We start from the raw sequence: 14,588 nt of genomic DNA on the forward strand, positions 1-14,588 counted from the left end.
AGTATAGGTATGATTTATACGTATCATAACTATACGTATGGTGTATAGGTATCATAGATATACATATGGTTTATATGTATCATAACTATACGCATGGTTTATAGGTATCATAGGTACAGTATAGGTATGATTTATACGTATCATAACTATACGTATGGTGTATAGGTATCATAGATATACATATGGTTTATATGTATCATAACTATACGCATGGTTTATAGGTATCATAGATATACATATGGTTTATATGTATCATAACTATACGCATGGTGTATAGGTATCATAGGGACAGTATAGGTATGGTTTATATGTATCATAACTATACGCATGGTGTATAGGTATCATAGGGACAGTATAGGTATGGTTTATATGTATCATAACTATACGCATGGTGTATAGGTATCATAGATATACATATGGTTTATACGTATCATAACTATACGTATGGTGTATAGGTATCATAGGGACAGTATAGGTATGGTTTATACGTATCATAACTATACGTATGGTGTATAGGTATCATAGGGACAGTATAGGTATGGTTTATACGTATCATAACTATACGTATGGTGTATAGGTATCATAGGGACAGTATAGGTATGGTTTATACGTATCATAACTACACGCATGGTTTATAGGTATCATAGATATACATATGGTTTATATGTATCATAACTATACGTATGGTGTATAGGTATCATAGGGACAGTATAGGTATGGTTTATACGTATCATAACTATACGTATGGTGTATAGGTATCATAGATATACATATGGTTTATAGGTATCATAGGGACAGTATAGGTATGGTTTATACGTATCATAACTATACGTATGGTGTATAGGTATCATAGATATACATATGGTTTATAGGTATCATAGGGACAGTATAGGTATGGTTTATACGTATCATAACTATACGTATGGTGTATAGGTATCATAGGGACAGTATAGGTATGGTTTATACGTATCATAACTATACGTATGGTGTATAGGTATCATAGATATACATATGGTTTATAGGTATCATAGGGACAGTATAGGTATGGTTTATATGTATCATAACTATACACATGGTTTATAGGTATCATAGGGACAGTATAGGTATGGTTTATACGTATCATAACTATACGTATGGTGTATAGGTATCATAGGGACAGTATAGGTATGGTTTATATGTATCATAACTATACACATGGTTTATAGGTATCATAGGGACAGTATAGGTATGGTTTATATGTATCATAACTATACGTATGGTGTATAGGTATCATAGATATACACATGGTTTATATGTATCATAGGGACAGTATAGGTATGGTTTATATGTATCATAACTATACACATGGTTTATAGGTATCATAGGGACAGTATAGGTATGGTTTATACGTATCATAACTATACGTATGGTGTATAGGTATCATAGATATACACATGGTTTATAGGTATCATAGGGACAGTAGAGGTATGGTTTATACGTATCATAACTATACGCATGGTTTATAGGTATCATAGGTACAGTATAGGTATGGTTTATACGTATCATAACTATACGTATGGTGTATAGGTATCATAGATATACATATGGTTTATATGTATCATAACTATACGTATGGTGTATAGGTATCATAGGGACAGTATAGGTATGGTTTATACGTATCATAACTATACGTATGGTGTATAGGTATCATAGGGACAGTATAGGTATGGTTTATACGTATCATAACTATATGTATGGTGTATAGGTATCATAGGTACAGTATAGGTATGGTTTATACGTATCATAACTATACGCATGGTGTATAGGTATCATAGATATACATATGGTTTATAGGTATCATAGGTACAGTATAGGTATGGTTTATGCATTTCATAACTATACGTATGGTGTATAGGTATCATAGATATACATATGGTTTATATGTATCATAACTATACGTATGGTGTATAGGTATCATAGGGACAGTATAGGTATGGTTTATACGTATCATAACTATACGTATGGTGTATAGGTATCATAGGGACAGTATAGGTATGGTTTATACGTATCATAACTATACGCATGGTGTATAGGTATCATAGGGACAGTATAGGTATGGTTTATACGTATCATAACTATACGCATGGTGTATAGGTATCATAGGGACAGTATAGGTATGGTTTATACGTATCATAACTATACGCATGGTGTATAGGTATCATAGATATACATATGGTTTATAGGTATCATAGGTACAGTATAGGTATGATTTATATGTATCATAACTATACGTATGGTGTATAGGTATCATAGGGACAGTATAGGTATGGTTTATACGTATCATAACTATACGTATGGTGTATAGGTATCATAGATATACATATGGTTTATATGTATCATAACTATACGTATGGTGTATAGGTATCATAGGGACAGTATAGGTATGGTTTATACGTATCATAACTATACGTATGGTGTATAGGTATCATAGGGACAGTATAGGTATGGTTTATACGTATCATAACTATATGTATGGTGTATAGGTATCATAGGTACAGTATAGGTATGATTTATATGTTACATAACTATACATATGGTTTATAGGTATCATAGGTACAGTATAGGTATGGTTTATGCATTTCATAACTATACGTATGGTGTATAGGTATCATAGATATACATATGGTTTATATGTATCATAACTATACGTATGGTGTATAGGTATCATAGGGACAGTATAGGTATGGTTTATACGTATCATAACTATACGTATGGTGTATAGGTATCATAGGTACAGTATAGGTATGGTTTATATGTATCATAACTATACGTATGGTGTATAGGTATCATAGGGACAGTATAGGTATGGTTTATATGTATCATAACTATACGCATGGTTTATAGGTATCATAGATATACATATGGTTTATAGGTATCATAGGTACAGTATAGGTATGGTTTATACGTATCATAACTATACGTATGGTGTATAGGTATCATAGGGACAGTATAGGTATGGTTTATATGTATCATAACTATACGCATGGTTTATAGGTATCATAGATATACATATGGTTTATATGTATCATAACTATACGTATGGTGTATAGGTATCATAGGGACAGTATAGGTATGGTTTATACGTATCATAACTATACGTATGGGTGTATAGGTATCATAGGGACAGTATAGGTATGGTTTATACGTATCATAACTATACGTATGGTGTATAGGTATCATAGGGACAGTATAGGTATGGTTTATATGTATCATAACTATACGCATGGTTTATAGGTATCATAGATATACATATGGTTTATATGTATCATAACTATACGTATGGTGTATAGGTATCATAGATATACATATGGTTTATATGTATCATAACTATACGTATGGTGTATAGGTATCATAGGTACAGTATAGGTATGGTTTATACGTATCATAACTATACGCATGGTTTATAGGTATCATAGATATACATATGGTTTATACGTATCATAGGTACAGTATAGGTATGGTTTATACGTATCATAACTATACGCATGGTGTATAGGTATCATAGATATACATATGGTTTATAGGTATCATAGGTACAGTATAGGTATGGTTTATACGTATCATAACTATACGTATGGTGTATAGGTATCATAGATATACATATGGTTTATACGTATCATAACTATACGCATGGTGTATAGGTATCATAGGTACAGTATAGGTATGGTTTATATGTATCATAACTATACGTATGGTGTATAGGTATCATAGGTACAGTATAGGTATGGTTTATACGTATCATAACTATACGCATGGTTTATAGGTATCATAGATATACATATGGTTGATATGTATCATAACTATACGTATGGTGTATAGGTATCATAGGGACAGTATAGGTATGGTTTATACGTATCATAACTATACGTATGGTGTATAGGTATCATAGATATACATATGGTTTATATGTATCATAACTATACGTATGGTGTATAGGTATCATAGGGACAGTATAGGTATGGTTTATATGTATCATAACTATACGCATGGTTTATAGGTATCATAGATATACATATGGTTTATATGTATCATAACTATACGTATGGTGTATAGGTATCATAGATATACATATGGTTTATATGTATCATAACTATACGTATGGTGTATAGGTATCATAGGGACAGTATAGGTATGGTTTATATGTATCATAACTATACGTATGGTGTATAGGTATCATAGGGACAGTATAGGTATGGTTTATATGTATCATAACTATACGCATGGTTTATAGGTATCATAGATATACATATGGTTTATACGTATCATAACTATACGTATGGTGTATAGGTATCATAGATATACATATGGTTTATATGTATCATAACTATACGTATGGTGTATAGGTATCATAGGGACAGTATAGGTATGGTTTATACGTATCATAACTATACGTATGGTGTATAGGTATCATAGGGACAGTATAGGTATGGTTTATACGTATCATAACTATATGTATGGTGTATAGGTATCATAGGTACAGTATAGGTATGGTTTATACGTATCATAACTATACGCATGGTGTATAGGTATCATAGATATACATATGGTTTATAGGTATCATAGGTACAGTATAGGTATGGTTTATGCATTTCATAACTATACGTATGGTGTATAGGTATCATAGATATACATATGGTTTATATGTATCATAACTATACGTATGGTGTATAGGTATCATAGGGACAGTATAGGTATGGTTTATACGTATCATAACTATACGTATGGTGTATAGGTATCATAGGTACAGTATAGGTATGGTTTATATGTATCATAACTATACGTATGGTGTATAGGTATCATAGGGACAGTATAGGTATGGTTTATATGTATCATAACTATACGCATGGTTTATAGGTATCATAGATATACATATGGTTTATAGGTATCATAGGTACAGTATAGGTATGGTTTATACGTATCATAACTATACGTATGGTGTATAGGTATCATAGGGACAGTATAGGTATGGTTTATATGTATCATAACTATACGCATGGTTTATATGTATCATAGATATACATATGGTTTGTAGGTATCATAACTACAGTATACACATGGTTTATTCGTATCATAACTATACGTATGGCTTATAGGTATCATAGATATACATATGGTTTATAGGTATCATAGATATACATATGGTTTATAGGTATCATAGATATACGTATGGTTTATAGGTATCATAGATATACACATGGTTTATATGTATCATAGATATACATATGGTTTGTAGGTATCATAACTACAGTATACACATGGTTTATAGGTATCATATGCATATGTATGGTTCATGCTGTAGGTATCATAGGTAAATGTATGTTTTATAAGTATCATTGGTAAAGGCATGGTTTATAGGTATCATATGCATTCGTATGGTTTATAAGTATCATATGCATTCGTATGGTTTATAGGTATCATATGCATTCGTATGGTTTATAAGTATCATATGCATTCGTATGGTTTATAAGTATCATAGTTAAAGGTATGGTTTATATGTATCAAATCAAATTGTATTTGTCACGTGTCGAATACAACAGGTGTAGGTAGACCTTACAGTGAAATGCTTACTTACAAGCCCTTAACCAACAATGCAATTTTTTTTAAATACCTAAAAAAATGAAATAAATAAAAGTAACAAATAATTAAAGAGCAGTAGTAAAATAACAATAGCGAGGCTATATACTGAGGGTACCGGTACAGAGTCAATGTGTGGGGGCACCGGTTAGTCGAGGTAATTGAGGTGTCATAAGTAAAGGTATGGTTTCTAGTTATCATAGGTATACGTATTGTTTATAGGTATCATAGGTGGAGGTATGGTTTATAGGTATTATAGATATACCTATGGTTTATAGGCATCATAGATATATCTATGGTTTATAGGTATCATAGATATACCTATGGTTTATAGGTATCATAGATATACCTATGGTTTATAGGTATCATAGATATACGTGTGTTTTGGTCACATAAAAGAAAACAAACAAAAAACAGTTTAGTTGTGATACAGTTACATGTCCACTGCCATTCAGTAGCATCCAACTGTATCCTTTCAGAGCCCAAAATGCACATGTTTTCTAGCTCAGCTTAACAATCAGCCCCCTTGTTACCAGAGGGACTCGCAATTTGCCCAATCATGGTCTTGATGAATTAAATCAGGTAGAACCAGAGGTGGGCAGGCTGATCACTCATTTCTTCAGGCAGGGTCTAACACAGCCCTCCTCCCCATCCACATGCAGCCTAGGTCGGATACGTTTCATGGTGCGTGTGGGCCATATGGTGGTGCTGGTGCTATCTGTCAGATCATGACTCTATACATGGCCGTAGTGTGTTTAGGAACGGGGAGTGCACAACAGTGGCAGAAATGGGAATGACGTTTATCCTTTAAATACGGTAATCTGACTTCCCTGACTGCTGCCCCTGGGCTTCTCAGAGTCTCTGGAGATATGAGGCTTAACTACACACAGCTACAAACAGCAACACATATAGTAGCAACACACAGCTATGGTATATTTATTTTTATTTGACCTTTATTTAACCAGGAAAAGCCCATTGAGACCCAGAGTCTCTTTTTCAAGGGAGACCTGGCCAAGAAGGCCAGCAACAATCAATACATTACAGAATTAAAACATACACCAATACAATACCACAACATGATCCTGCCTAAAAAAAGCATTTACACTCCTTAACAGTGTTTCCCATCAAAATGTTAAATTAATTCAGTGGCACTAACATATCTAGATGAAGCATGGATTGGAAGACGAGAAGGCAGTGGCCTAATACTGGGGACTTTAAGTGCAACCAGCTAGCAGACCCGGTATGGTAACTGCTGGTGGTGAAGGAGACCAGGCTACAGAGGTAAAGAGGGAGTTTACCCAAAAGGGCTTTGTAGATGAACACATACAAAGGTAGCTTTCTGTACATATAAAGTGTGGTCCAACCTACCAATTGTTACAAGGTGCAATGGTGGTTACCAAGTGATTTGGCGTTTGTAATAAAGCACAAGGATGCTTGACAAACAGAGTCCAGTCTCTGTAAGACGGAGGAGGCTGCATGCATATATAACAAGTCACCATAATTAATTACAGAGAGAAAAGTGGCCTGAACAAACTTATTTTTAGCCATAAGCGGGAAGCAAGCCTATTTACAAAATGAAAAACCCAATTTCAATTTAAGCTTCCTCACAAGCTTATCCATGAAGGACAACTTGTCACCCAACCATATACCTAGGTATTTGTAGGATGACACTTTTACAATGGATAAGCCACCAGATGTGACAATGCTAACCTTCTCTGGCTGAGTGCGAGCTCTGGTAAAGGTCACGAATTTAGTTTTTTGTACATTCAAGACCAGTTTGAGACCATAAAGGGAGGCCTGCAGTGATGAAAGCAGTCTGGAGCTCTTCAACAGCCTGAACCAGAGAAGGAGCACACAAATATATGACTGTGTCATCTGCATATAGATACAACTTTGCTGGTTGCATCCCATTTCCAAAATCATTAATAAAAATTGAGAACAACACAGGAGCTAAAACGGAACCCTGGGGCACACCTCTATTAATCTCAAGAAAGCTAGACTTGTGATTGTCAGTATATACACATTGTGTTCTGTCAGAAAGAGTTCCTGAACCAATTTACTGCCCCTTCACTGAGACCAATGTTTCTGAGTCTAGCTAGCAACAATTCATGGTCAACTGAATCAAATGCCTTTGATAAATCAACAAACAGAGCAGCACAATGTTAATTTTTATCAAGTCCATTAATGATGTTGTTTGCCACTGCCATGGCTGCAGGTGTGGTGCTGTGCCCCGATCTAAAGCCAGACTGAACCCTGCTTAGTATGTTCTTTTCTTTTTTTTAAACTGTGAGTTCACTAGGGATTCATAGACTTTGGCCAGGATAGGGAGATAGGAGATCTGAGGGATCTCACCCTTTAGTAGTGGGAGGACATAAGCTGATGCTGGGTATGGAATTGGTCAAGAGACTCAAGTTGAAAATGTGAGCAACAGGTTCAGTAATAATACCTGCTGCTATCTTTAAGAGGTAGGAGTCGAGGTTGTCTGGACCTGCAGACTTTTTAGTGTCTATTGCCTTTAGTGCTTTATAGACCTCAGTATAAGAAACAGGCTCAAAGTTCACATAAAATGGTTCACATGAGGGCCTATATCATAGTTTACTGCAACAGAGCTGACATTAGAGGCCTGGGCCCAAAAACTGAACGGCTTTATCCTTCACTTCATTTAACTCTATAATTACATGGTCAGGAGAGGATACATTAGAACCTGACACTGATTTGATTATCTTCCAGAACTTGGTAGGGCTGTTTAGGTTCTCTGTAACTGCATTTAGATAGACATCTGATTTGGACTTCCTGATCAATCCTGTGCATTTGTTTCTTAGCGCCCTGAAGGAGGCCAAGTCAACAGGAGAATTTGTATGTCTAGCTTGAGCCCAAGAGACATTTCTCCTCCCACTGATTCTACATATTTTCACAGGGGCATGCTTATCACAAATGGACACAAACTTCATATAAAAATTGTCCCAAGCAGTGTCAACATCGGGAATCAGACTTACTCTGTCAATATTATGGTACAGATCATGTAAGAACGCTTGCTCATCAAACTGTTTTAAAAATATAACGGGATTTGGATTTTGTCATTTTTGTATTTCTAACACAAGCAATTGCACAGTGATCACTGACATCATTACAGAATATCCCAGTCCATGTGTATTTGTGAGGGGTATTCGTTCGAATAATGTCCAATAGCTTTGATTTGTTAGGTGCTCTGGGATTTCGGTCTTGTAGGCGCATTAATTAGTTGCATGAGATTCAGAGTTACACAGTTCTTATCTACCAAAATAATGAATTCAGAGTCATTTAGCTTGTGTAGGACATCAGAAAGAGAGTTAAGTGTGTCTCTCGAAGCCGAGGGCGGTCTGTAGCAGCCGAGGGCGGTCTGTAGCAGCCGAGGGCGGTCTGTAGCAGCCGAGGGCGGTCTGCAGCAGCCGAGGGCGGTCTGTAGCAGCTGACTACAGTGATGTGGGAGTCCTTATATACGTTCACTTTACCACAACGGTTCAAAATGTTTTTGGCTTTGGTAATCGAGAGAATTTCAGAGGTGTTAAACTTGGATTTCACATAAATTGCAATCCCTCCTCCTTTACTCATTTGATCCATTCTAAAAACCGTGTACCCGTAAATAGAAATTGAGTTATTTGACACAGATTTCTTTAGCCAACTTTCTAATAAAACCATTATGTCTGCATTTGTCGTATTGGCCCATATTCTAATAATGTCTATCTTTGGAAATAGAATTCTGACATTAACATGCAAGAGGCCAAAACTTGCTCTGTTTTTAAAATCATAAGGAGTAGGTAGAGATTGCATGGTATCTACCGGCCCAGGGTTTGGTCGCACATTACCAGAGATCAACAATAAAAGCATAACAAGCATAACAATAACAATCTCAGTTGCCCAATGCCTGAGAACTTGGCAGAGCCAGCACCATTATAAATAAAACAAGCTGTCTTTCGACACAGAAAAAAAGTAATTCAAGAGTTTGAGATTTTGGAAGTATGCCATCAAGTGTAGGCCCACTTGCATTTGAGAGTGGAACAAATGTAGCTGCAGAGAGAGACCAAGTTCCTGGTGGTATTGACATGATGGTCTCGTCAGAGTGTCTGGAGATTGTAGGGCATAAGGCGAAGATAATTCACTCACCTATTGATCATTCAGTCTATTTAATCCAGGATGGCATTGAGTAAAGAGCAGGCACAGTAACAGATACATAATGCCGGTTTTAAGAGGTCTTTCAGCACAGGTGTGCAATGACTAGTAGACGTTGTGTAGAACAACTTAGATTTTCCCATGGCACACAGTGCATCAGGTTTTCCAATCTGGCAACCGCTTCTCTGCTCCTAGCCTTCAGTGCGCACCTGCGCTCATGCAGGCCTTGCGTGCAGACCGATGCTCCTGACTCAGCGCTTTGACTCCAAAAAGGTGTAGTTTACAAGCGGCCCAAGGATAAAAAAAGGCCTTCTCAATCAGAAATATTTGTACAAGCAAATTTCGTAAAATAGAGACTGAGATCTAAAACTAATAGTTATATACAGCATTCACATCAAAAGTTTTTGCTTCTGTGAACAGGATAATTTAGTAGCAACACACAGCTATGGTGTATTTAGTAGCTACACACAGCTATGGTATAATTAGTAGCTACACACAGCTATGGTATATTTAGTAGCAACACACAGCTATGGTATATTTAGTAGCAACACACAGCTATGGTATATTTAGTAGCAACACACAGCTATGGCATATTTAGTAGCAACACACAGCTATGGTGTATTTAGTAGCTACACACAGCTATGGTATATTTAGTAGCAACACACAGCTATGGTGTATTTAGTAGCTACACACAGCTATGGAATATTTATTAGCTACACACAGCTATGGTATATTTAGTAGCTACACACAGCTATGGTATATTTAGTAGCAACACACAGCTATGGTATAATTAGTAGCTACACACAGCTATGGTATAATTAGTAGCTACACACAGCTATGGTATATTTAGTAGCAACACACAGCTATGGTATATTTAGTAGCAACACACAGCTATGGTGTATTTATTAGCAACACACAGCTATGGTATATTTAGTAGCTACACACAGCTATGGTATATTTAGTAGCAACACACAGCTATGGTATAATTAGTAGCTACACACAGCTATGGTATAATTAGTAGCTACACACAGCTATGGTATATTTAGTAGCAACACACAGCTATGGTATATTTAGTAGCAACACACAGCTATGGTATATTTAGTAGCAACACACAGCTATGGTATAATTAGTAGCTACACACAGCTATGGTATAATTAGTAGCTACACACAGCTATGGTATATTTAGTAGCTACACACAGCTATGGTATATTTAGTAGCAACACACAGCTATGGTATATTTAGTAGCAACACACAGCTATGGTATAATTAGTAGCTACACACAGCTATGGTATATTTAGTAGCTACACACAGCTATGGTATAATTAGTAGCTACACACAGCTATGGTATATTTAGTAGCAACACACAGCTATGGTATAATTAGTAGCTACACACAGCTATGGTATATTTAGTAGCTACACACAGCTAAAGTATGGTATATTTAGTAGCAACACACAGCTATGGTATATTTAGTAGCAACACACAGCTATGGTATATTTAGTAGCAACACACAGCTATGGTATATTTAGTAGCAACACACAGCTATGGTATAATTAGTAGCTACACACAGCTATGGTATAATTAGTAGCAACACACAGCTATGGTATAATTAGTAGCTACACACAGCTATGGTATATTTAGTAGCAACACACAGCTATGGTATAATTAGTAGCTACACACAGCTATGGTATATTTAGTAGCAACACACAGCTAAAGTATGGTATATTTAGTAGCAACACACAGCTATGGTATATTTAGTAGCAACACACAGCTATGGTGTATTTAGTAGCAACACACAGCTATGGTATAATTAGTAGCTACACACAGCTATGGTATAATTAGTAGCTACACACAGCTATGGTATAATTAGTAGCAACACACAGCTATGGTATATTTAGTAGCAACACACAGCTATGGTATATTTAGTAGCAACACACAGCTATGGTATATTTAGTAGCAACACACAGCTATGGTATATTTAGTAGCAACACACAGCTATGGTATATTTAGTAGCAACACACAGCTATGGTGTATTTAGTAGCAACACACAGCTATGGTGTATTTAGTAGCAACACACAGCTATGGTATATTTAGTAGCAACACACAGCTATGGTATATTTAGTAGCAACACACAGCTATGGTATATTTAGTAGCAACACACAGCTATGGTATATTTAGTAGCAACACACAGCTATGGTATAATTAGTAGCTACACACAGCTATGGTATAATTAGTAGCTACACACAGCTATGGTATAATTAGTAGCAACACACAGCTATGGTATATTTAGTAGCAACACACAGCTATGGTATATTTAGTAGCAACACACAGCTATGGTATATTTAGTAGCAACACACAGCTATGGTATATTTAGTAGCAACACACAGCTATGGTATATTTAGTAGCAACACACAGCTATGGTATATTTAGTAGCAACACACAGCTATGGTATATTTAGTAGCTACACACAGCTATGGTATATTTAGTAGCAACACACAGCTATGGTATATTTAGTAGCTACACACAGCTATGGTATATTTAGTAGCTACACACAGCTATGGTATATTTAGTAGCTACACACAGCTATGGTATATTTAGTAGCTACACACAGCTATGGTGTATTTAGTAGCTACACACAGCTATGGTATATTTAGTAGCAACACACAGCTATGGTATATTTAGTAGCAACACACAGCTATGGTATATTTAGTAGCAACACACAGCTATGGTATATTTAGTAGCAACACACAGCTATGGTATATTTAGTAGCTACACACAGCTATGGTATATTTAGTAGCAACACACAGCTATGGTATATTTAGTAGCAACACACAGCTATGGTATAATTAGTAGCAACACACAGCTATGGCATATTTAGTAGCAACACACAGCTATGGTATATTTAGTAGCAACACACAGCTATGGTATATTTAGTAGCAACACACAGCTATGGTATAATTAGTAGCAACACACAGCTATGGTATATTTAGTAGCAACACACAGCTATGGTATATTTAGTAGCTACACACAGCTATGGTATATTTAGTAGCAACACACAGCTATGGTATATTTAGTAGCAACACACAGCTATGGTGTATTTATTAGCAACACACAGCTATGGTATATTTAGTAGCAACACACAGCTATGGTATATTTAGTAGCAACACACAGCTATGGTGTATTTAGTAGCTACACACAGCTATGGTATAATTAGTAGCTACACACAGCTATGGTATATTTAGTAGCAACACACAGCTATGGTATATTTAGTAGCAACACACAGCTATGGTGTATTTAGTAGCTACACACAGCTATGGTATATTTAGTAGCAACACACAGCTATGGTATATTTAGTAGCAACACACAGCTATGGTGTATTTAGTAGCTACACACAGCTATGGTATATTTATTAGCTACACACAGCTATGGTATATTTAGTAGCTACACACAGCTATGGTATATTTAGTAGCAACACACAGCTATGGTATAATTAGTAGCTACACACAGCTATGGTATAATTAGTAGCTACACACAGCTATGGTATATTTAGTAGCAACACACAGCTATGGTATATTTAGTAGCAACACACAGCTATGGTGTATTTATTAGCAACACACAGCTATGGTATATTTAGTAGCTACACACAGCTATGGTATATTTAGTAGCAACACACAGCTATGGTATAATTAGTAGCTACACACAGCTATGGTATAATTAGTAGCTACACACAGCTATGGTATATTTAGTAGCAACACACAGCTATGGTATATTTAGTAGCAACACACAGCTATGGTATATTTAGTAGCAACACACAGCTATGGTATAATTAGTAGCTACACACAGCATATGGTATAATTAGTAGCTACACACAGCTATGGTATATTTAGTAGCTACACACAGCTATGGTATATTAGTAGCAACACACAGCTATGGTATATTTAGTAGCAACACACAGCTATGGTATAATTAGTAGCTACACACAGCTATGGTATATTTAGTAGCTACACACAGCTATGGTTAGTAGCTACACACAGCTATGGTAGATTAGTAGACAACACAGCTATGGTATAATTTAGTAGCTACAACACACAGCTATGGTATATTTAGTAGCTAACACACAGCTATGGTATATTTAGTAGCAACACACAGCTATGGTATATTTAGTAGCAACACACAGCTATGGTATATTTAGTAGCAACACACAGCTATGGTATAATTAGTAGCTACACACAGCTATGGTATAATTAGTAGCTACACACAGCTAGGTATAATTAGTAGCAACACACAGCTATGGTATATTTAGTAGCAACACACAGCTATGGTATATTAGTAGCAACACACAGCTATGGTATATTTAGTAGCAACACACAGCTATGGTATATTTAGTAGCAACACACAGCTATGGTATATTTAGTAGCAACACACAGCTATGGTATATTTAGTAGCAACACACAGCTATGGTATATTTAGTAGCTACACACAGCTATGGTATATTTAGTAGCAACACACAGCTATGGTATATTTAGTAGCTACACACAGCTATGGTATATTTAGTACTACACACAGCTATGGTATTTTAGTAGCTACACCAGCTATGTATATTTAGTAGCTACACACAGCTATGGTGTATTTAGTAGCTACACACAGCTATGGTATATTAGTAGCAACACACAGCTATGGTATATTTAGTAGCAACACACAGCTATGGTGATATTTAGTAGCAACACACAGCTATTGGTATATTTAGTAGCAACACACCGCTATGGTATATTTAGTAGGCAACACACAGCTAGGTCTATTTAGTAGCAACACACAGCTATGGTATATT

Source organism: Salvelinus namaycush, chromosome 32, assembly GCF_016432855.1.
Source record: "Salvelinus namaycush isolate Seneca chromosome 32, SaNama_1.0, whole genome shotgun sequence".
Classification (NCBI taxonomy): Eukaryota; Metazoa; Chordata; class Actinopteri; order Salmoniformes; family Salmonidae; genus Salvelinus; species Salvelinus namaycush.